The 23,341-nt window shown below is 33.4% G+C and overlaps 2 non-coding genes across 2 annotated transcripts; one reads left to right on the top strand and one right to left on the bottom strand.

The window, feature by feature from the left end:
* Nucleotides 1-4,784: 4,784 nt before the first annotated feature.
* On the bottom strand, nucleotides 4,785-4,988 carry LOC136029782 (small nucleolar RNA U3). The gene has a single exon (XR_010618109.1). It is a non-coding gene; the product is annotated as a small nucleolar RNA U3 (small nucleolar RNA).
* A 14,732-nt stretch (nucleotides 4,989-19,720) lies between these two features.
* On the top strand, nucleotides 19,721-19,802 carry Trnal-uag (transfer RNA leucine (anticodon UAG)). Its single transcript has one exon. It is a non-coding gene; the product is annotated as a tRNA-Leu (tRNA).
* Nucleotides 19,803-23,341: the final 3,539 nt, after the last annotated feature.

Genomic DNA, 23,341 nt, shown 5'->3' on the forward strand with positions numbered 1-23,341 from the left:
CATTTACCACACTGGGACATAAAAAAACATTATTTAATACATACAGCTAGTAAAATGAGAAATATTCCAACTTAAATTTAGGTAAAAGCAAAGCTCCTAGTAGAAATTTCCCCCCGAACCCCTGGGAAATTTCTTGGTGACGCTCAAGAACGCCCCACTCCCTCTTTACCACGTGTGTCGTTAAGTATAAGGAAATAATATTTTACTTTATACGGGAAATTTTTTTGCAGGAAAGGAGGAAGCTATTACCCCACAACACCCGAATTACAGGATAAATCCAAAAATACTCCCACGAATGAAGGGAGATTCGATATTAACTTCACTCCTTCCCCCCAAATTACCTTGCATATTTATTTAAAAGCTCACGAAGATTTATATTTTATACGATAAAAATGCGCTTTTGAGGAATCAGGAGCCCTTCCCCTTCCTACCAACAAAAAAACCTAACGACCTCCATGATAGGTGCTAAGCTATTATACATTACTTCATTTAATTTTAACAAGTCTGGAATAAATAACCTTTGTTAAGTGAAGACATTTAGAAACAAATGTCTGTATTAACCATTTATTCACAATATTACTACTTCTGAAACTAGGAAGCTCGATAAATGATTTTTTAATAATTTTAATGATTCGGTTAGTAATTTTTTAATAATTTGGTCCCATATAAAACCATTGTATTTGTGACCGAAATATCCTGAAGTTTTTGTTATTGTTTTACTGTCAAATAAAAGGATTTGTCCCTATTAAACTGTTATTTGTACGTTTAATAATTTTAGATTGATGGAATGTCTCCGAATTTCAATCGATTGCTTTTTTCCTTTTTGGGGCAAAATGGTTGTCAACACCACTTTCAAAATGACAAAAATACCACTTGTAATGACAAAATTATTTTTGCTACTCAAAACTGGAACTAGAAATTTTGATTTCCGTTTGAATAAGCCTCCTCCCAATTTTCTAGGGGTATTGATTCAGTACAAACACCAATGGCAGAAAAAAAATAACAGAACCATCACGGCTTTGAGATCATACTTCTCAGAAAATATGCTATGTATCGCATTTTGTAAATAAGGGCTTGAAACTTCTACAATAGGGTTCTCTGATAGACTTAATTTGACGGTGTAAATTTTACCAAAGATTATTTGCCCTTTTGAGGGCGTTTTGCCCCTTTTTCAGAAATCAGAAAAACCATCTCAGTCTTGTGACTTTTGGTAGGAAGCCATAATTTACTGAACTTTATATGTTTAGAAATTCCGTAAAAATCTGAATTTTTACAAATATATTTTATCATAACTCCTTTTCTAATTTCAGTTACTAGTAGAATGAGTCGCTCCTTAATTACAGTTTGTTACCACTAAGTGTATTATTCACACTGATTGCATAGATTTAACTATTAATTCATAAGAACAGGAGCAAGCCATATACATAAAATTTTAGACAGCGACATCACTTTAAAGAAAAATTAATTTTCTTTTCATTTCTTATTAAAGTAGCGGTTCTAAAAATCTTATTGTGATGGTGAAAGAACGGGGAGGGGGATGTTAAAGGTCAGTTTAAATTTTACTAAGAAACACATATGGCTGCAATCTTATGAAAAATAAACTATTAAATTCAGCATATGAGAGAACATAAAAGCAGAGGCTTAAAATACGAAATTTAACATTTTTCCACAGAATGACGGTTACGGATGCGTGTTCATTTTTTTTCTGTTCTTAGGGGATGATTGTATTGAGACAATGATCGTAGAATGTCCGGAGAAGGCTCACAAAAATTCAAAGTACTAGTGGGATAGTTAGATAAAAGAAGAGGTCATGCCATAACAAGTTGACATTTCAAGCCATTTTGAGGCAAAAAACTATAATTTTAGTCTGCAAAGATTCAAAAACAAGTGACAGATAGTCAGTCGATCTAGAGCAGTGAGTTCCTGCGGCAAGCGACCATTTTGCTATCTCTTCAGAATTTTCTCAAGGTTCTAAATCGTATCTTGGGAACGTTTCTTTCTTAGCAATGTTCTACTCCCTGTATGGATTTACTCCCCTTGACAGGTAAAATCTAATTTCAGTGAGGTGTAGCATAGGGGAAGTCGCTTTGTTACATTTCATTGCTCCCTAGCCAGATAAAAGAGAGGAACCTAAGACACTTATAGAGCATCCGAGAGCTCTGATCAAAATCTCTTAGGAGACCCAAACCCAATCGTAATCAAGGTTACTTGGATACGTTTCTTTTTTAAAATTAAACTGGTGTATTGAATTGGCACGGGAACAGTTGAAACCTCAAACTCATATCCTGATTAAATCTAAGATTATTGATCATCTGCTGATAAAATAATCTATTTTTTATATATCCAACACGAATTTATATAGTAAAACGTACAGATTTGTTGCTTAAAATTATTATTAAAAAACTTGAAATTATCTTGATATACAAATAAATATGTTAATCTCTTTTATATGTATATATATATTTGCTTGGTCACTGGCACTCGGCAGATGGCAGGCTTGTATATATGTGATTCCCAAATTACATATTAGCATAATTATCATTTTATTCTTTAGTTTTAAAGTCATGGGATGGCAAACCAAAAATTCTCATTGAATTTAGTAATTCTGGCGTGAATTCAATTCCTCCTTTCAGTTTATCCTTTGCGTGTGCGATTTTTCATTTGCGGTTTGATGTGATTCTTGCTGTCACTTGTTTTCTAAATGCAGTTTTGTTGTGCATCATTTTCGTTTGTGGTTCACTGGAATTTTCCTAAAATAACACGTTCCTTCATTCCATTATAAGTTTGACTACTTTACGAATACTTCCTAATCAATTGATCATGCTCGTTGTCGCATTAATCACATATTTTTTTTTGTCTGCATCAGTTTTGTTTGGGATTTCTAGTAATGTTTGCTGTTGCAAGTCTTTTAGCTGCAAACTTCGTTGCGCATTATTCCTGTTTGCGATTCGTTGCTATACTCGCTGCTGCTTTTCTTCTACCCATATATTTCGCTTTGAATCATTCTCGGTGGTGATTTGCTGTGATGCTCGTTGTCTCATGGCTTCTAAACGATTTCATCATGTCTAATTATCGTTCATCATTAGCTCAGACGTTTTTTCCATGTCTTGTGCTTTAGCTGTTTGGGTTCATTCACATCTTGTATAATTTTGCACACGTCATTTTACAAAACAGTACGATAATCCCTGGGAAAAATGATGTAAGTCCCTATTTGAATGTGATGTCATTCACATGCGTTTTTTTTTAATCCAGCCTCTAAATTAATTTTCCAATCTAGATCTTTTTTTCAAGCCAAAAAATCTCAGTGTACCAATTTTCATAAAAAAAAAATAATTCTGGAGCAATTTAAGAAAAAATACATAGAGTACATGCACACATAAACACACAATTATTATTCCCTTAGGTCTACCGAAGTATGTTGAATCTTGACTCTCACCGGTGAATGTCAACATCCATATTTGTGAATGTAGACTCGCACCGGTGAAAGTCGACATTCTACAATTTCGGTCTTTTACGCTAGCATATACACATATAATGAAATAGGAATACTACTATCACTACTAAAAACTCACCACAGCCGTCTGAGGCCAACACAACTACGCATTCTCTTCCTCCATCCTAATCTATTCAAAGCCTCCCTCTTCATACCCTCCCAGGAAGTTCCCATTTTTCTTAAATTTGTCTTTACGACATCCTCCAACCTGTTCTCCGTTTAGCCCTGGACGGTTGGCCGAAACAGACACTAGATAGATAAATAGATAAGTGTATTCCGAAGCCAAAAATACGGTCATGAACACAGTAAAATAACATAAATGAAAGGCACAAATAACATAAACTTTGATAAGTGATCATCATAAAACACTTAAATGAAACACTACATTGATATGATAATAGTACTCAATACTTGGAACTACGATGATTGAAAAAAAAAAAAAAAAAAAAAAAAAAAAAAAAAAAAAAAAAAAAAAAAAAAAAAAAAAAAAAAAGTTAACGCTTGGAAAAAAGAACTTAAATGAAACATTACATTTGCCTTATGCTAGGATTTTTTTTTAAATAGAATTTCCAGATACCTCACTATTCTACGTATAAACTGAGGCGACGTAATTTTTTCCAAATATTCCTTCCCTTATCGTAGAGAGCCCGTGGCACCGGCTCAAGCAATGCACCAAATAATCCTCTTTAACTTTGCAAAGCGGGGAAGTGTATCTGTCTTCATTGGAACATCTTTCTTTAGAATATCTTTAAACCTTGCGCCAATTGGATTATATTTGGCAATCTGTCATTCTTTATCTACACAGCCTGCCCGAGCCATGTCAAACTCAACCTATCTCTCATTATAGCCCTAGAAAGCGGGATTGAACCATATTTTCGTACAATCTACTGTCCGAAATACGGTCAGTCAGTCGGGTTCCTAAATCAATACAGAGATCGCTTCTTCTGCAGCAAAATAAAGTTGGTATGTGTCGAAAAACCCATTATGTATTTTTCAGTCTTTCTGCTCCACACCATAAAAAAATGTCTGAAATTCAACCAGAATTGTATGTAATATTAATGAACGAAAAAATTGGAATCTCAATAGCTGAAAATCCCCTAATCATTAATGATATTTTAACTTGTTGAGAAAGGAAAATATTGGATTTACAAACTCGAATTGACATTCCAGTTTGTTTACTGAATTACCTGTAATACCGTCATATTTGGCGATAATGCATTAACGGGGCAACCCTGGCAATCACGTATCTTATACCCATAGCAATCAGAAATATCACAAGGATTAAGGCTTCCGCTCCGATTAAATCTATATCATCCGAACTGGCCATAACAGCAGCCAGGAATGGTCCTCAATAACCACGTTCCGACATTAGCCAGAACCGGTGCTTCTCCCGCTCATAATTATACGTTTTCACTCATCATCGAGTTTAATGGAATCGTCGGTTTCCCAGTGGAAGCAAACATCATACAGAAATAATCCTGTGATACATAATTACGGAACATACAAAATGTAATATAAGGTCAATTAATTACTGAAGCTGATTTTCAGTTTACATAACTATGTCATGCTTTGAACTGCAATTAAAAACCACGAAATAACGTCCAAGGCGTTTTAAAACGCAGAACATCATTCGAATTAACGCATCCAATTGTCAGCTAAAAGAATTAGCCCATAATTACAGTTATAACTGAAAAGAACCTTTGCTTTGTTTCTAAAACAACGAAATAAAGTCAAAAGTGTCCTTAAAACGGTGAGCGCCAAACTAGAACCACTTGTTCTAAAACAATGAAATAATGTCAAAAGGGTCCTTATTACGGTGAACGGTATTTAAATTACCGTAGCTGATTGTCAGATGCAAAAATTAAGCAATAATTCGAACCACAATTAAAAACACCTTTACTTAGTCCCTGAAGCTATGAGAAAATGTAATTTTCCCTTGGTCACATCTTGCTCTAATATCTTTCAAATATCTGCCTTGAAGAGAGACTAAAAGTCGAGTCTTATTTGCTGGAATTCGTTTTAGAAAGGTGATTAGAAAGATTTGAGAAAATACTCCTAATAGACTATCTTAGACGTTTTTTTCTCTTTGAATGAGATTCTCAAGGAATTCTTCCAGCGTTTTCTTTATGTTAAAAAATGAGAGCTTTCTACAATTTCAGAGTATTCTTCAAATTTCTAAGAAACGTGTTTAGTGTTATTTCTTAGGATTATAGTTTATCTTCCTTTCAGTTTAAAAATGGACACCACCTGAAAAAAATTAACCCATGAAAAAACTTGCTGAAAAGATAAGCTTGTGGTACTTTTTTGTGCAGAAATTTTGCATAATCCGAATAAACTAACAGGAAAGCCTGTCTGACAGACATAAAAACATGAAAATAAAAAGACATAAAAAGAAAAACCACATACAAAAATAATTACAGATCAAGTAAACAATTAAAACAAAACAATTAAGAAAAAGAAAGAACATCATACAAAAACATCTGAATAGAACTCCCTGCTGGTGGGTCATAGCCACAAGAAATGTGGGTAATCTATGGCCCTTGTCCCAGGTGCTACGGAATCCCCAAAAGCATTTCCCCAAAAGTCCGCCTCAAAATAACGCACCTGACAGGAGTCCCTTACTCTAAATCAAGTAAAAACATTCCAAAAAAATTTGATTTTTACGAATTCGTGGAAGAGACCAATCCGCATGGAATCAAAAATGCAGGTGATCACTTGCTAGTAAGTCACATAAACTATCAATGAGGACATCGTGACAAAATCGTGATTAATTCAGACGAGTGCGCCTGAATCATGGCCGAATCAGGCTTAACATCTTTTACTATTATGTATGTTTGTGTTTAGTTTAATGTCTACTCGTTTTTGGTCAAATGTCTGCACGTCTTTGGATTAATATCTGTTCATCTTTAGTTTAATGCCTGTGTCTTTGGTGTGGTGTCTAGTTGTCTTTGGTTTAATGTCTGCTCGACTTTGGTTTAATATAGCTACTCCTTTGGTATTGCTGACAAAATATTTTGACGACATTATTTCATTTAGTGTATTTTTATTTAATTCAATATCTACCTCAACATTTCGTGAAAGTTTCAATTTAATTTAATAATCAAAAGATATTGCAGGTGTGCCTTTTCTACAACCTGGATTAACAAAGTGTCTTTTGTTAGTTAAATATGCCCCTTAACATTCCCTTAAACTTTCAACTTAATATCCTTAGCTATTCAAGAGCTATTGGAGATATGCCCTGTTGATATCCTTGGTTCGTAAAGTGTCTTTTGCTAGTTAAAAGTGCTCCTCCACATTCCCTTAAAGATTCAAATTAGTATCCTTAGCTGTTCCAGAGCTATTTTAGGTACGCGCTGTTGACAAGCTGGAATTATATAGTGTGTTTTGATTTAGTTGAACATAAACGGGAAGTTTCAACTTAATAACCTTAACAATACCTAAATACTGTAGATACGGCCTTTTGAAAACATGGATGCACACAGTGGCCTTTAATCTATTTCAACATTCCCCTCACAAATGCCCTGAAATTGTCAACTTCATACCTTTGGCTGTTCCTGATATATTGTAGATGCGCCCTTTTGACCACTTGAATGTTTACATTGTCTTCTAATTTAGCTCAATACTCCCTAGACATTCCCTGAAAGTTTCAATTTGATGTTCTTAGCCGTTCCTGAGGTGTTATAGTAAGGCCGAAAACTTGGATGTACATATAGGATCTTTTTATTTAGTTCAATACCCCCTTGACATTCTCTAAAAGTCTTAACTTGATAGCCTTAGCCATTTCTAAGAGATTATAGATACGCCCTTTTGAAAACATAAATGTACCTAGTTTTTTTTTTTAAACTCAACATCCCCCTCAACATACCCTGAAAGTTACTACTAATGGAAGTAAATTTGTCATCAGTTTTTTGCAAAGTGAAAGTTCAACGACAATAGATTAAATGTAACTTTTTTTCTAAACAAAACAGAAAACAAAAGGCCATAGATGAAATCCAACTAGCTTTACTTAAGAAAAAAGAAACTTCAGTAGCAAAATGAAAACTCAACAACGGTCGAAGAAATCCAGCTTAGGTGTTGTAGTTTCAACATATTAAATTTGAAATATTTTGAAATGATTGAAAACCCAATATTTTTTTATAGCCGTTGCACTAAACATTTTCTGAATTTTCGTCTTGTTCTTTAATTTTTTTAGAATTATTATATTTTTCTATTTAAGTTTTTAATAAATTTGTTGAACTGGCTGATTTTACTTCCATTTTTACTAAAAGTGATGTGGTCAAAGTGAATTAAATATGCCCCTCAATATTCTCCTAAAGTTTCAACTAAATTCACTAAGCTGTTTCAGAGCTATTGCAGATACGCCCTGTTGAATAGCTGGATTCACAAAGTGTCTTTTGTTAGCTAAATGTATCTCTCAGCATTCCCTTGAAGTTTCAACTTAATAGCCTTAGCAGTTCCAAAGCTAATGTTGACAAGCTGTAAGTACATGGTGTGTTTTGTTTTGACTTAATTAAACATCAAACATACTGAGAATTTGTGATAAAAACTCGACCGAAAACTCAACAATTGTCAAAGAAATACAACTTAGCTGTTGAAATTTGAAATTAATAAACTTTCAATATTTTGAAATTGTTCAAAATTCTAAATTTGCTGATAAGTGTTGACGAAACTTTTTTTGAATTTTCGTTTTGTTCTTTTCTTCCTTTTTTTCTGTTTACTATCTACGTCGTCCATTCCAACAATACAATTAAATATATAAAAAGAAAAGTTCTCCGAAAATTGGTATTAATTCTACTGTCATCTTGCTCTATACAAAACGATAGCCATTAATCGAGCAAAGAGGATCGTATCAGTAAAACTAACATTCAAAGAAATATGTTGAGGGAGAGACTATTATTCCCAGATAAAATCAAGACTTAGTCTTAAGAAGACGGATTTGCTGAGTTGACCAATCTAGGAGCTGCAATCTGGTTTTATCCCAAGGGCAATTCTATGGATTGTCCCAAGGTTTAACCTTGCTGATTAATATAGTCTGAAATAAGATACAGACTAAGTGATGAAGCCTTTTTTATGGCAGTAGGCATTTCTTAGAGAGCTTTCTTAGGGAGAACACGACAAGCAAGCTGGGGTCTCATCCTTGGAGTACAATTAAATAAAAAAAAAACAAGTTTTTTAACTGAAAGTAAGGAGCGACATTAAAACTTAAAACGAACAGAAATTACCCGTATATGAAAGGGGCTGTTCCCGCTTCAACGCCCTGCTCTTTGCGCTAAAGTTAGACTCTTTCTCTCAACTCCACTTTTTAAAACAGTATAAAATTTAGCGTAAAGAGCAGGGCGTTGAAGAGGGAACAGCCCCTTTCATATACGGGGTAATTTCTGTTCGTTTTAAGTTTTAATGTCGCTCCTTACTTTCAGTTAAAAAACTTGTTTTTTTTTATTTTTTGAGACTAAAAACCGCCAAAATTGATAAATTTCTGAACGTTTTTTAGTTAATCTATGTTTTGATTTAGCTCTCCGCAGATGAATAATTAAAGTGAAATTTGTATTTTTATTTATTTGGCTAAATGGCTTTCCCATGGTTTTGATCGAATCATTGAGAAAAAGGAGGGGGGAGGAGGCCCAGTTGCCCTCCAATTTTTAGGGTACTTAAAAAGGTAACTAGAACTTTTAGTTTTTTACGAACGTTTTCATTAGTAAAAGATATACGTAACTTATGAATTAGCTTACGTAACGAACTTCTATATTCGTATGTTTTTATTACGTATATGAGAGGGTTCGCCCACTCGTCAATACCTCGCTCTTTACACTAAAGCCTAAATTTTGTCCCCTGAATCACAAAGGCCGTAGAATAAACAGTTGAAATTACTAAAAATACTTTAGCGTAAAGAGTAAGGTATTAGGAGGAGGTGAACCCCTTATATGCGTAATATTTTCTGTTCGTTTTAAGTTTTAATGCTACTCCTTACTTTCAGTCGAAAAAAACTTTTTAATATTTATTTTTTCATTGTTTTTTATATAATGTTAGAAAATACTGCGCCCCCTTCATGGAAATTTTCTTCCCCCATGACAAATCCCTCCATGTAAAGTTTCCCCCACATAGCCCCTCTTCTCAACCCCTCCTCCCAACCAAAATATCCCCCTGAAAACGTCTATACACTTCCCAATAACCATTACTATATGCAAACACTGGTCAAAGTTTGTAACTTGCAGCCCCTCCCACGGGGACTGTGGGGGAGTAAGTCGTCACCAAAGACATGGTCATAAGGTTTTCGACTATGCTGAATAAAATGGATATCTCAAAATTTTGATCCAACGACTTTGGGAAAAAAATGAGCGTGGGAGGGTGCCTAGGTGCCCTCCAATTTTTTTGGTCACTTAAAAAGGGCACTAGAACTTTTCATTTCTGTTCGAATGAGCCATCTCTAAAAATTCTAGGACCACTGGGTCGATACGATCACCCCTGGAAAAAAAAACACGCATCCGTGATATGTCTTCTTGCAAAAAAATACAAAATTCCACATTTTTGTAGATAGGAGCTTGGAACTTGTACAGTAGGGTTCTCTGATACGCTGAATCTGATGGTGTGATTTTCGTTAAGATCCTACGAATTTTAGGGGGTGTTTCCCCCTATTTTCCAAAACAGGGCAAATTTTCTCAGGCTCGTAACTTTGATGGGTAAGATTAAACTTGATGAAACTTATATATTTAAAATCAGCATTAAAATGCAATTTTTTTTATGTAACTATTGGTATCAAAATTTCGTTTTTTAGAGATTTGGTTACTATTGAGCCGGGTCGCTCCTTACTACAGTTCGTTACCACGAACTGTTTGAAAGGACATCAAAATATAAAAATAGATTTACCTCTTGCACCCAAATGAGGTCTATTCTTTCCAGAAAACCAAAATTTTGGTACTGTCAAAATTATGAAGTTTTCAGGACAGGATTACTGTTGGACTGTCAAAACAAATAAGTGACATTTATTAGTTAAATTTAACGAGTTTTTTCGTTTATAAAAGTCTGAATATTAATAATATTAATTTATGTCTAACCCACTATAAACAAGATAAAAGTGAAGCAATAAATTACAAGAAAAAAGCGAGACCAGAATAAAACAAAAAACGATCCGCTAGAACAAAAACATGGGGTAAGACCATGAAATAGCTGAAAATTTGAAAAAGCAGACTCGGGCAACTCCTCATGTAACAGGGCCAGTTTGGCCGTTATATGTGGAGCATTAAAATTCTGCACAGTTTTCTATTCTTATACCATGGTAGCAAATAAAGTAAAAATGTAAAGTACCGAAAATACGCTAAGCAGAGAGCTCGGATATCTTTTTTGAGGAAAATTTGGAACAAACCAGATAAAGATAATAAATTAATTAAAGATAAAGGTAATAAAATAATCAAAGATAAAGGTAATAAATTTATTGATACCCAATGACAACTACCACTTTGAAGGAGACATAAGCCTGCTTAAGCTGTTAGTTGCCACATTTTTTTTTTATGGATTTTGTATTAATTTTCCACAAAAGTTTCTTTATTTTTTTTTATCATTTTGGGCCCGCTATATTCAAACCCCCTACTTTACACACTGTTGGATTAAACAAGAAAAATAAAAATAAGAGAAAAGATAAATACGGTTCAAGAATAACAGAAAAACTGAATAAATGCACAAAATAATGACAAGAGATAAAGGATAAAAACATAAGAAAATAAAATCAAAGTAGAAAAATTTAAGGTACTTATCTGTTATAGCGCCAATTTTAAGTTCTTCATCCACTGTAGAACCGGCTTCATCGTTAGTTTTTTTTCAGCTTAGCCTGAGACCAGGCAAAGAGAAGTGACAGAATAGATGGGAAACATATAATTTGGGCTAGGAGGGTGGGTAAAGTGTTTGGACAGTGTGAAGTTAGAAAACAATTCTTACTACATTATAGGCAGAATAATTGTATCTATCACATTAGGCATGCAGACCCGCTATATTTTAACCCCCCCCCCTCCCTAATGCGCAAATATATAGCCCAGACTTGTTTATAAAGTATTATATTTTCATCATATTTTGTGATATTTCATTAAGATTAGTAAGAGAAACAGGATCTGCTTAAATGAAGAACTTAACATATACGCTATAACAGATAAGTACTAAATTTAATTTAAATATGTTCAGATTAATCTCGCTCAATATTTGTGTCTGCAAAAACAAAATAGAATTTAAAAATGCGCAACGTGCAGGGTTAAATTTTAATCAATTAAATATAAAATCGATGTCTTGGGAGTTGTTTTTTTCGACCGGTTCAACTTCATCATTCTAATATCAACAATCAACCAAATGCAGTTCGTTTCATTTATTTACTTCGTAGCTTCTACTAAATCGTAGGGGTGTATGATTCGTATCATACACCCCTTATATAAATGTCTACTGGCGTAACAAAATTATAAGCCAATATACAGCATTTAATTTCTTTCAGTTAAATGCAGAAGCCTATATCTCAAAAGTTGCATTTCTGGATTTGGTCCATTTTAACACCAAACCTTAAATACCTTTACTTTCTCACTTTATCTTCCCAGCGGTTTAACTTTTGATTTGAATGCAAAATACTAAAACAACTCGCAAATTCAACACTTACAAACCAAAAACTTTCTCCTAGAAACTTTATATTTAACTTTTGCTTAAAAGCACAAATATTGCTAAAGCACATAATCTAATCTTCACAAAGATTATATTATGTAATTGTATATATATATATATATATATATATATATATATATATATATATATATATATATATATATATATATATATATATATATATATATATATATATATACTAAAAAAGAAAAAAAAAACTGAAAAATAAAGGAGAAAAAGAAAACTAAAAAAAATAAAAATAAAAATAAAAAAAAATAAAAAAGGTAAATGTATTCAAGCCGAAGTAGCTGAGCTGGTAAAGCGTTATGTTCCAGGTTCTAGGTCCGAGAGGTTCCAGATTCGAACCTTGGCTTTAGCATTAATACAAAAGACTGAAAAAGAAAAAAAAGCTAAAAAAAGGAAAAAGACTGAAAAATAAAGGAGAAAAAGAAAACTAAAGAAATAAAAATAGAAAACTAAAAAAGGTAAAAACTACAAAAAAAACTAAAAAGAAAAAGAAAAAAAAACTAAAAAAGCTAAAAAAAAAGGTAAAAACCAAAAAAAAACTAAAAAGAAAAAAAGGAAAAAAACAAAAAATTATTTCATCATATACCAATTCAAAAACGAATGTATTTACAGACCGGGACTGTTGGGGTGGCGCGAAGCGCCACCCCAACAGCTAGTATATATATATATATATATATATATATATATATATATATATATATATATATATATATATATATATATATATATATATATATATATATATATATATATATATATATATATATATATATATATATATATATACTTGTATATATGTATATATGTAAAATATATAATACAAAAATAAATATATTAATAGTATATAATAAATGTCTAACAGATTTTGTTAAGAAACTATGTTTCGCTTGGATAAAGTTTTTTTTTTGTTTAAGCACTAATCCCTTATAAGGCTCATGTTCATTCATAGATAAGCAATATATACAAATTAATAAATTTCTATAAACAACAAACAGTTTGTGGTAAAGAAGTATAAATAAGGAGCAACTCGGGTTAATAGTAACTGGATTTCTATGATGATCCTAAATATATGGAAATTCTGAAAACTTTAGGTTGCACATCAAAAGCTATAAGCTTGAGAAAATTTTCTGATTTTCGAAACATGAGCTAAACACTCCCAATAGTGCAAGTGATCTTATTAAATATTAAATCACTATTAAAGATCATATTATTAATATCAAACAAATAAAAAGTATTTGGTAAAAAAGATTTTTCCCAAAGTATAGGTAAAATCTTTTCAAGAGAGTGGAAATCAGTTCTGTGAATATTTCAGTCCTATGTCCATGGGCCGTCTTCAGCACAATACGAGAACGAGAGAGGAAATATGTGTATATAAATAAACTTACATTAAATTGTGAAAATTAGAATTAATAATGTTTTTTAAAACCTTTTTTTTATAAATAGCCCTAGCATCCTTACTTCGACAAAGTTCAACCAGAACTGACAAAAAGAATGAAGTAAGAATATAAATTCATTCAAACTAAAGAGAAAGCTCTGAGAAATTGCATTTGATCACTTTGTTCTCTTTAGTTTGAATGAATTTATATTATCGCTTCATTCTTTTTGTCAGTCCTGTGTTGCCAGATTGGCTTGTTTCAAGCCTCGGTGGCTTATTTCTCTGGGCTGGGGCGGGCGTTTTATTTCGCGGGCTTGGGGCGGGAAACTGGGCTTATTGTTTTTTAATTTGGCTTGTTTTGGGCTTTTTCTACTCAAAAGACTACTTTTTCAAGTTCATTCCTTTACAAAACTTTCGGAGGAAAGAAAGCGAACGGATTTAAGGAAAAGTTTAACTAAACCCTACGATTCACTAAAAAAGAGGAAGAAAATAAGTAAATTGAGTCACAAAGAACTATTCATTACGGCAGATTACTAGTTACAACTATTGAATAGAGACGTTTCAAAATGTTTGTGGTAACGAACTGTAGTAAGGAGCGACCCGGCTCAATAGTAAACGAAACTCTAATAAACAGAATTTTGAATCTAAAAGATACATAAAAAGAATCAAATTTTCATGCTGATTTTAAATATATATTTTTCATCAAATTTCATGTTTTTCATCAAAAGTTACGAGCCTGAGAAAATTTGCCTTATTTTGGAAAATAGCTGGAAACACCCCTAAAAGTCAAAGAATCTTAACGAAAATCATACCATCGCATTCAGCATATCAGGGAACCCTGTAGCAAAAGTTTCATGCTCCTATCGACAAAAATGTGGAATTTCGTGTTTTTTGCCAGAAGAAAGACCAGGGGTGCGTGTTTATTTGTTTTTTTCCCCATGGGTCATCGTATCGACCATGTGGTCTTAGAATGTCGCAAGAGGGCTCATTCTAACGGAAATGAAAAGTTCTATTGCCCTTTTTAAGTGACCAAAAAATTGGAGGGCACCTAGGCCCCCTCCCACGCTCATTTTTTTCAAAATTTTGGGATAGCTATTTTGTTCCGCATTGTCGAAAACCATTAAACTATGTCTTTGGGGATGACTTATTCCCCCACAGTCCCTGGGGGAGGGGCTACAAGTTACAAACTTTGACCATTGTTTACGTACAGTAATGGTTATTGGGAAGTGTACATACGTTTTCAGGGAGATTTTTTGGTTTGGGGGGTGGTGTTGAGGGGAGGGAGCTATGTGGGAGGATCTTTCCTTGGAGAAATGCGTCATGGGGGGAGAGTAATTCAATGAAAAGGGTGCAGGATTTTCTAGCATTACTATAAAAAAAAAAACAATGAAAAAATAAACATGACAAAGTTTTTCAATCGAAAGTAAGGAGTAATATTAAAACTTAAAACGAACAGATATTATTACGCATATGAGAGGTTCTAAAAATACTTTAGCATAAAGAGCGGGGTATTTAGGAGGAGATAAATATCTCGCTCTTTATGCTAAAGTACTTTTAGTAATTTCAACTATTTATTATATGGCCTTTCTGATTCAGGGGTCATTCTTAAATAATTGGGACAAAAGTTAAGATTTAGTTTAAAGAGCAAGGTATTGACGAGGGGCAAACCGCCTCATATACATAATAAAAATATAAGAATATAAAAGTTTGTTACGTAAGTTAATTCTTAAGTTACGTATATTTTTTACTAATAAAAACGTTCGTTAAAAATTAAAAGTTCTAGTTGCCTTTTTAAGTAGCCGAAAAATTGGAGGGCAACTAGGCCTCCTTCCCCACTTATTATTTCTCAAAACCGTTGGATCAAAACTAAGAGAAAGCCATTTAGCCAAAAAAAGAATTAATATTCAAATTTCATTTTAATAATTTATATGCGGAGGGCCAAAATCAAACATGTATTAATTCAAAAACGTTTAGAAATTAAATAAAAAAACTAGTTTTTTAACTGAAAGTAAGGAGCGACATTGAAACTTAAAACGAACAGAAATTACTCCGTATATGAAATGAGTTGTCCCCTCCGTAATCCCTCGGTCTTTACGCTAAAGTTTGACTCTTTGCCACAATTCTACTATTTAAAACAATTAAAAACTTTAGCGTAAAAAGCGATTGCGGAGGGGACAACTCATTACTCATATACAGAGTAATTTCTGTTCGTTTCAAGTTTCAATGTCGCTCCTTACTTTCAGTTAAAAAAACTAGTTTGTTTTTTATTTAATCATCTACAAAAGGTAAGACGCCAAATACGACATTGTGTTTGAAACAGATAGAGAAGGACTTCATAACCCCCAAGCATGGAACATCCAAAATACTACAAAACAATACCTTGCAGTTGTGTTTGAAACCAATGGAAATAGACTTTATAACCCCCAAGCTCTTTCCAAAAAAAAGTTGAAAATCCAACGAAAAAGCTTAATATTATACGTTTTCCTGATTATTCTAGCAAATAATGTTGAAAATAAGATACGAAATTATTTTTTAATAGGAATTTTTTCAGTTTGCACCTCAAGGTACTAATAAGAATTGAATAAGAAACCATCAGTTTCTTTAAAAAGAAAATAAATGTCGTAATTCTTCAGATTCTGTGAAATTCATATAAAAATGAGCTCCTTCAGTGGAGCCAAAACTAGGAGTCTTTTGACTGGAGCCTGATTGGTAAAAGAAACCGATTGATAAGCTGCATCTAAAAACCAAAATGCTGTATTACAAAATAATCAGCTTTTGATATGCATATTTTTCCTAAGGTGATGACACTGAATTTCTAAATTGCAATTAGCTTTTCATTTGTTTAGCATTTTTTTTTTTTGTCAAAAGCTCTACATTATATTTCATTTCTCAGAAATTATTTTAAATTTTCTTGCTTGAGGTATTAAGAAAATATACCAAAAGTATTGAGAGCTTTTCAATCATTACGTTGATTCTCTTGAAGTTTTTTTTTCCTTTGTCATACAAAATTTCAAGATTCAATTATTTTCTTTTTTCCATTTTACCACTCTATCCAAAGAAGTAATTAAGCCTGTGTGTTTCTAGTTGTGATATTTTGGTAATGATTCTGTTTTGCTCACTAATAATTTTTTTGCTTATTGAAGAGATGTCATTGCGTTTTCTGTTACTCGTGAAATTTTTTTGTTGTATTACGATGTCAATGCACTAAGAATTAGCTGAAAGCCGCGTTCATTAAAACTAGGTGACCAGAAAAAAAGAAGGTTTTCAGTGAAAAGTTTGTCTTAACTAACCATAAAAGTTCAAAATACTTATCTGCCACGTAGCTTAAGGTAATTTTTAGATTATAATCTTGCTTCAAAATAGGTTTCTAAAGAGATAAACATAAAGAAAATATAATATTTAGTGAAAAATTAAAAAAATTATCCCTTATTTGGGAGATAGGGCATGGGGAAGTGGCTTTATTTGCATAGGGCTATAGCTTTCACAAGGGTATGGAGAGGCGGCAACTCTGTTGAAAGGTGTAAATTTGGAGGGAAAACTAAAACTGTAAGCAATACTAACATATTAAGATTTGCCTCGAAGGCTCGGCTGGGAAATGGCCCCTTTGTCTTTTTTATTTTGCTTTCATCTAAAATAGCAGCAGTTACAATTAAATCGTTTGACTTTGATCCTACCTCTGAGCACATGTTCGTTGATTTCAAAAGTCTCGAGTTTGAGAATTCCATGGACGAATTTGTTTCCAAGTAGACAGTTTCGCTTTCGCACCATAAGTTTTTCAATGCTAAGGCTTAGCTTCAGAAAAAAAAACCCTGAGTTCAAAATACTAATCTGCCACACAGCTTAAGGTAATTCTTTTATATTTCAAAGTTAAAAGCTGCAAAAAAAAGTCAAGTATTCCCGTCTGCTGGGTAGGCTTATCTTTCTTCCCTACTAATGTTGAGGGGAGAAAACAAAAATTAAGACTCTTCCTGAATTTTAAAGAAAAAACGACGAGAATAGCTTTTGGATTGAAAATTCAGCATTAATGTTGCATCCAGATGTAGCATTTTCCGTGGAACAAGCTTTCGGACACGCTCACTATAAAGTGAAGTCTCAAAAGTGGATTATTTCGATAAAATTTTTTGGGCTTGTTCGGGCTTATTCTGAAAACCCCAGGGAGTTTTTTTATGCTGACAATGTGGCAACACTGTGTCAGTCCTGGTTGAACTTCGTTGAAGTAAGGATGCTAAGGTTGTTTTTAAGAAAGTTAAAAAAAATGTAATTAGTTCTAATTCTCACAATTTGATGTAAGTTTATTTATATACACATATTTTCTCTCTTTTTCTCGTATTGTGCTGAAGACGGCCCATGGACATAGGGCCGAAATATTCACAGAACTGATTTCCACTGTCTTGAAAAGATTTTCCCTATTGTTTCTACTTTGTATTTGTTTGTTATGGAAAGGCAGTGTGGTCTTCGTCGCTATTATTAATATCAACTGATCAACATTAATCTTATTTATTTTAATCGATAATATTAATTGATCAATATGAAAAAATCTCATTGTATAAGTTTTAAGCTCCTAACTTCAAAAATACGGGATTGTATGTGTGTTTTTTTCGAACAGGAAGATCATGAATGCCTGTGTATTTTTTTTCTCAGGGGTTATCATATTAAACCAACAATCGTAGAAAATCGGGAAAAGGTTCATTCGAACGGAAAATAAAAGCTCTAGTGCACTTTTCAAATAGTCTATAATATTGTGTCATAGCAACGCCAAATATTCTGCAATTTTGTGGCACAAAACTTCAAGGTTGTCCCAAAGAGGATCGAGTTGCTATCGACTGAGAATCCTGAGATAGCCAATCGATCGGAAAACTATATATAGGGTACATGTCTTGTCAGTTATCCCAACCACACTCAAGTTCTTGATCAGGGTAAACCCAGTTTCTCTGTCTGCATTCAGAGATAATTGGCTTAGTATCAGTGAGATAAACTACTATGCAGGTGTATTTTAACTAAATATTTAACATATAGAGGTGGCTAGGTATTTAATATAATCTGTTCTAGGCGGCCGGCTTTCCACAATTCTCTGTTGTAGTTTCCATAATTTTGTTTCTAAACTATTACATTTTCATTATGTTTCGGAAATTTCATTAGGATTAACCTGGCATCAGTTCTTCGATGTGGTCGATATAATTGACAAGTACCATATAGGGGTTGTCCCACCGTCCAAACAAAAAACTGTTAGCTAACAATTTCGCCAAAAATAGTGTTTCCGCTTTTCAACTATAAACTATTAGCTAACATTGTTAGAGAATATTTTTAACAAATCGAATGCTTGTTGGAGAAAAGTTTTGCAGAATTTATTTATGTTAGCTAATAATTATGTTCCCGTTATCCAAACGAATACCTGTTAGCTAACAGGGATTGTTGAGGTATTACTGCCTCTCAAGCTTCCCAGCTGAAGAGGCAGTAATACCGCGCGGTGACACATTCGTCGCTAATGAATCACACAGTCCTTAAAAAATAAACATTTATTTTAAAGCTTATTTTCACTAAATTGAAAATAAAACTGAATAACGTATCAGCTATTATGGAGGACGGCTGGTAAGTCGGTTTGCATGTCAATACGTGGTTGTCAATAAGGTATAGTTTTCATAGTTGTGCTGATAAAGTATTTTATTTTCAGCATATTTTGTTTTATTGCATTTGCATTAACCAAACTTCACTTTTCGACAGAACTTGAGTGTGGTGGCTATAAGGCACAAGTACCAAATCCATTCCTTCTTACGCCCCAGGAATGCTCAAGAAGCAATTTTATCAGCCTACCACCTTTTTGGAAACCTTAAGAACTTGAAGTTCCTCCTCCTCCTCTGGAATTTATTCTTGTACAAGTCACCAGGGGCTGATGTAGAAAATATTGTCTTTTTCTTGGAGGGGAAGTCAACAAAATTGGGCTTCCTTGTTGGGGGTTTTCACCCCTCTACCATAGAATTAATGAGACTTTCGACCCTCTGAGAGGGCATGTGTCCCTTTGACGAGAAATGCATTCATGAAGGATATCCTAGGTAAACCAAGTAAATAAGCCGGGGAAAATATTGCGTTATTTTCCATATTCATAAAAGTAAGCACTGTAGCATAGCGTTTTTGCGTTAGCATGTTCAAAGCAGAAGAATTACAGATCACACATTATTATAAATCAAACAATTCAAGGTAGCGTGGCCGAGTGGTCTAAGGCGCTGGTTTTAGGCACCAGTCTCTTCGGAGGCGAGGGTTCGAATCCCTCCGCTGCCAAATTTTTAGCTTATTAATAAACAATTAAATATTAGCTTATTGATAAAATAAGCACTCACAGTTCCAAAGATATTCAAATGAAAAACATTTTGACCCCCTCGACCCATCTCAGATTTATTCTTGCTTGAAAACCGTGATTTTTAAGATTTTTCTTTCATTTTTTTTTCAAAATTATGAAGTTCTTAGAGAAGCACTAAATTTTCGTTAGTATTGCCACGTTGAACCGAGAAAATAAATAAACAAAAGTTGATATATAGGCTGTGTAAGTATACACTTACCCATCAAACAATCAGACTTCATTTTCACTGTCTTAGGTACCGTAAATAAAGTATCTTGAGGGGGGGACAATTAAGAGCTAAGAGAAGCAAATATTTTCTCAAAATAAGTACATACAGTAAGTACGACCTTAGACCAAAATTAAAATAAAAAACAAGTTTTTTCGACTAAAAGTAAGAAGCAGCATTAAAAATTAAAAGGAACAGAAATCATTCCGTATACAGGAGGAGTTTGTCTCCTCTTTAATTCCTTGATCCTTACTCTAAAATTGTTTAGTTCTTTAAAAAAGCTTTTTATTTCGAATCAATGGCCCTTGTTTTTTAGCAGTTGTTATTGCAAAATTAGGACAAAAAAAATTTAGCGTAAAGAGCGAGGAATTGAAGGGGAACAGCCCCCCGTATATACGGAATAATATCTGTTCTTGTAAGGTTTAATTTTGCTCCTTACTTTCGGTTGCAAAAGCTTGTTTTTTATTTAATTTCTGATCACTTTTTAAATCAGGCAGGGAAATTCCCCTCCATGGAAAATTACCTCCAAAAAATCCCCCTGAAAAATGTCTGCATACTCCCCAATAACAATTACTTTATATAAAGAATTGGCAAATTCCATAGCCTACATATATGTTCCTAGGGCTGTGAGGCGCCCAAGTCATCCCCATAGTCATGGTTATTAGACCTTTCAACTATGATGAACCAAATGACTATTTCAAATTTTTTATCGGATACCTTTGGGTGAAAGGGGACTTGGAGGGGGGATAGTTGATTTCCAATATTTTTGTTCACTTAAAAAGGCGCGAGAACTTTCAATTACATTTGAACGAGCCCTCTCCCGATCTTCTAGGACCACTGGATTGACACAATCACCCCCGGAAAAAAAGCAAAAAAAATAATCACGTATCAGTGGCGTTTCTTCTGGCAAAAAAAACTTACAAAATTTTATGTTTTTGTAGATAGGAGCTCAAAACTTCTACAGTAGGTTTCTCTGATGTGCCGCATTGGACGGCGAAATTTCATTATATTCACTTACTTCTTGGGAGAGTATTCCCGCTCTCAGGCTTTTACAGTTTGATGGATAACACTGAATATGATTAATTCTATATATTTGGAAGAAGCATAATAAGCTAATTCTATTAACGTATTGGTTGTTGTCAAACCTGCTTTATTTGGAATTTTGGTTACTATTAGGCCGAGTCGCTCCTTTTTAACAATTTATTACTACGTACTCTTCTATATGAAGATTTTGCTCATTCTAACGTACTTAGTCAATTTTTTTATAATAATCAAGATCTTATAATGATTATTTGATAAATTGTCTCCCCTCTCCCTTGAGTATGCGCATGACTTTTATTCACAATAATAGGTACAACCTACCAGGAGCAGGCCCAAACCACCCTTAAAACTCTACCAAGAGGGACTAGGCCCCCACATGAATTGTTTGCAAAGTTGTCATAATTATGCAGGTTTTAGAGAGACTGTTATAGCGAACGTTGCCTAAGTAAAGAGCCATTTAGCTACAGGCTACAATGTATTACTTCTTCGAAATAGAACGACAAATGCGAATTCCTATCTTCGATGAACGATTTCTAGAATGCATTTTACACAAACCGATATAAATTCCATGAGAAATCCCTATCGTTTCAAACTACAGCTTTTACAGCGGACTAAATCTTACAAGCTATTTACGGAAATTACATGTCAAAAGAGCATCTCTTAATTGCTCATTAATTATAAGCGACTGCCTTAAACGCCAAGAAGAATTTGATACCCTTATAAAACACAAACTAATGGTAGTTTTAACCTAATAGGATTTTTTTTATAAATTGGTAGGTGGGAGGAATGGTTAACCTCCCAATTCCTAATTTTTGTGTAAGTACATGTTTTTTTTCATTTTGAAATTTATCACTGCTGCACCAGTCGTTTTCATTTCTCATCATTGATATATTATATTTTTTTTTTCTATATAGATGACACTGACATATCTGGTGTAGATAGCATTGTTGGTTGTTAGTTTGAAGCATAGGGGTCAATTCGCAAACAAATAGGGGGTGGGAACAAATTTATTTTTCTAATTATAGGGGGGATGCAATTTTGGTTTTTTCGATTATTTTCAATGAAAATACCCAAAAAAAATTTATCTAGGGGGAGGGCAAAGTATAGGAAGGAAGATAATTCTTGCCTAATCTAACTTTGAACAGTCTTTCATTTGTTCTGATTTGCATTAGTGTTTCTTCTGTCTTATTGTAATTAATCTCAAAACATTTTTTTGTTTTGTTTTTTCTTCTGTGTTGAGAGCACTGAGGACGGCTTAAATTGGAAAAAGGGAAAATTAGAGGGCATATAGGCCCCTTCCCACGCTCATTTTTTTCCCGAAGTCAACGGATCGAAAGTTTGAGATAGCCATTTTGTTCAGCAGAGTTGAAAACCATAATAACTATGTATTTGGGGATAATTTACTCCCCCACAATCCCTGGGGGAGGGGCTGCAAGTTGCAAACTTTGACCAGTGTTTACATATAGTAATGGTTATTGGGAAGTGTACAGACGTTTTCAGGGGGATTTTATTTTGTTTGGGGGGTGGGGCTGAGGAGAGGGGGCTATGTTGGAGGATCTTTCCTTGGAGGAATCTTTCATGGGGGAAGAAAAATTCAAGGAAAAGGGCGCATGATTTTCTAGCATTATTATAAGAAAACAATGAAAAATAAACATGAAAACGTTTTTTCAAATGAAAGGAAGGAGTAGCATTGAAACTTAAAACGAAGGGAGATTATTACGCATATGAGGGGTTCTAAAAATACTTTAGCATAAAGAGCAAGGTATTTAGGAGGAGATAAATACCTCGCTCTTTATGCTAAAGTATTTTTAGTAATTTCAACTATTTATTCTACGGCCTTTCTGATTCAGGGGTCATTCTTAAAGAATTGGGACAAAACTTAAGATTTAGTGTAAAGAGCGAGGTATTAACGAGGATACAAACCCCCTTGTATACATGATAAAAATATAAGATTATGAAAGTTTGTTACGTAAGTTGCTAATTTATAAGTTACGTATATTTTTTACTAATAAAAACGTTCGTTAAAAATTAAAAGTTCTAGTTGCCTTTTTAAGCAACCGAAAAATTGGAGGGCAACTAGGCCTCCTTCTCCACCCCTTATTTCTCAAAATCGTCTGATTAAAACTAAGAGAAAGCTATTTAGCCAAAAAAAGAACTAATATACAAATTTCATTTTAATAATTTATGTGCGGAGAGCCAAAACCAAACATGCAT

Source organism: Artemia franciscana, chromosome 7, assembly GCF_032884065.1.
Source record: "Artemia franciscana chromosome 7, ASM3288406v1, whole genome shotgun sequence".
In the NCBI taxonomy this organism is placed as follows: domain Eukaryota; kingdom Metazoa; phylum Arthropoda; class Branchiopoda; order Anostraca; family Artemiidae; genus Artemia; species Artemia franciscana.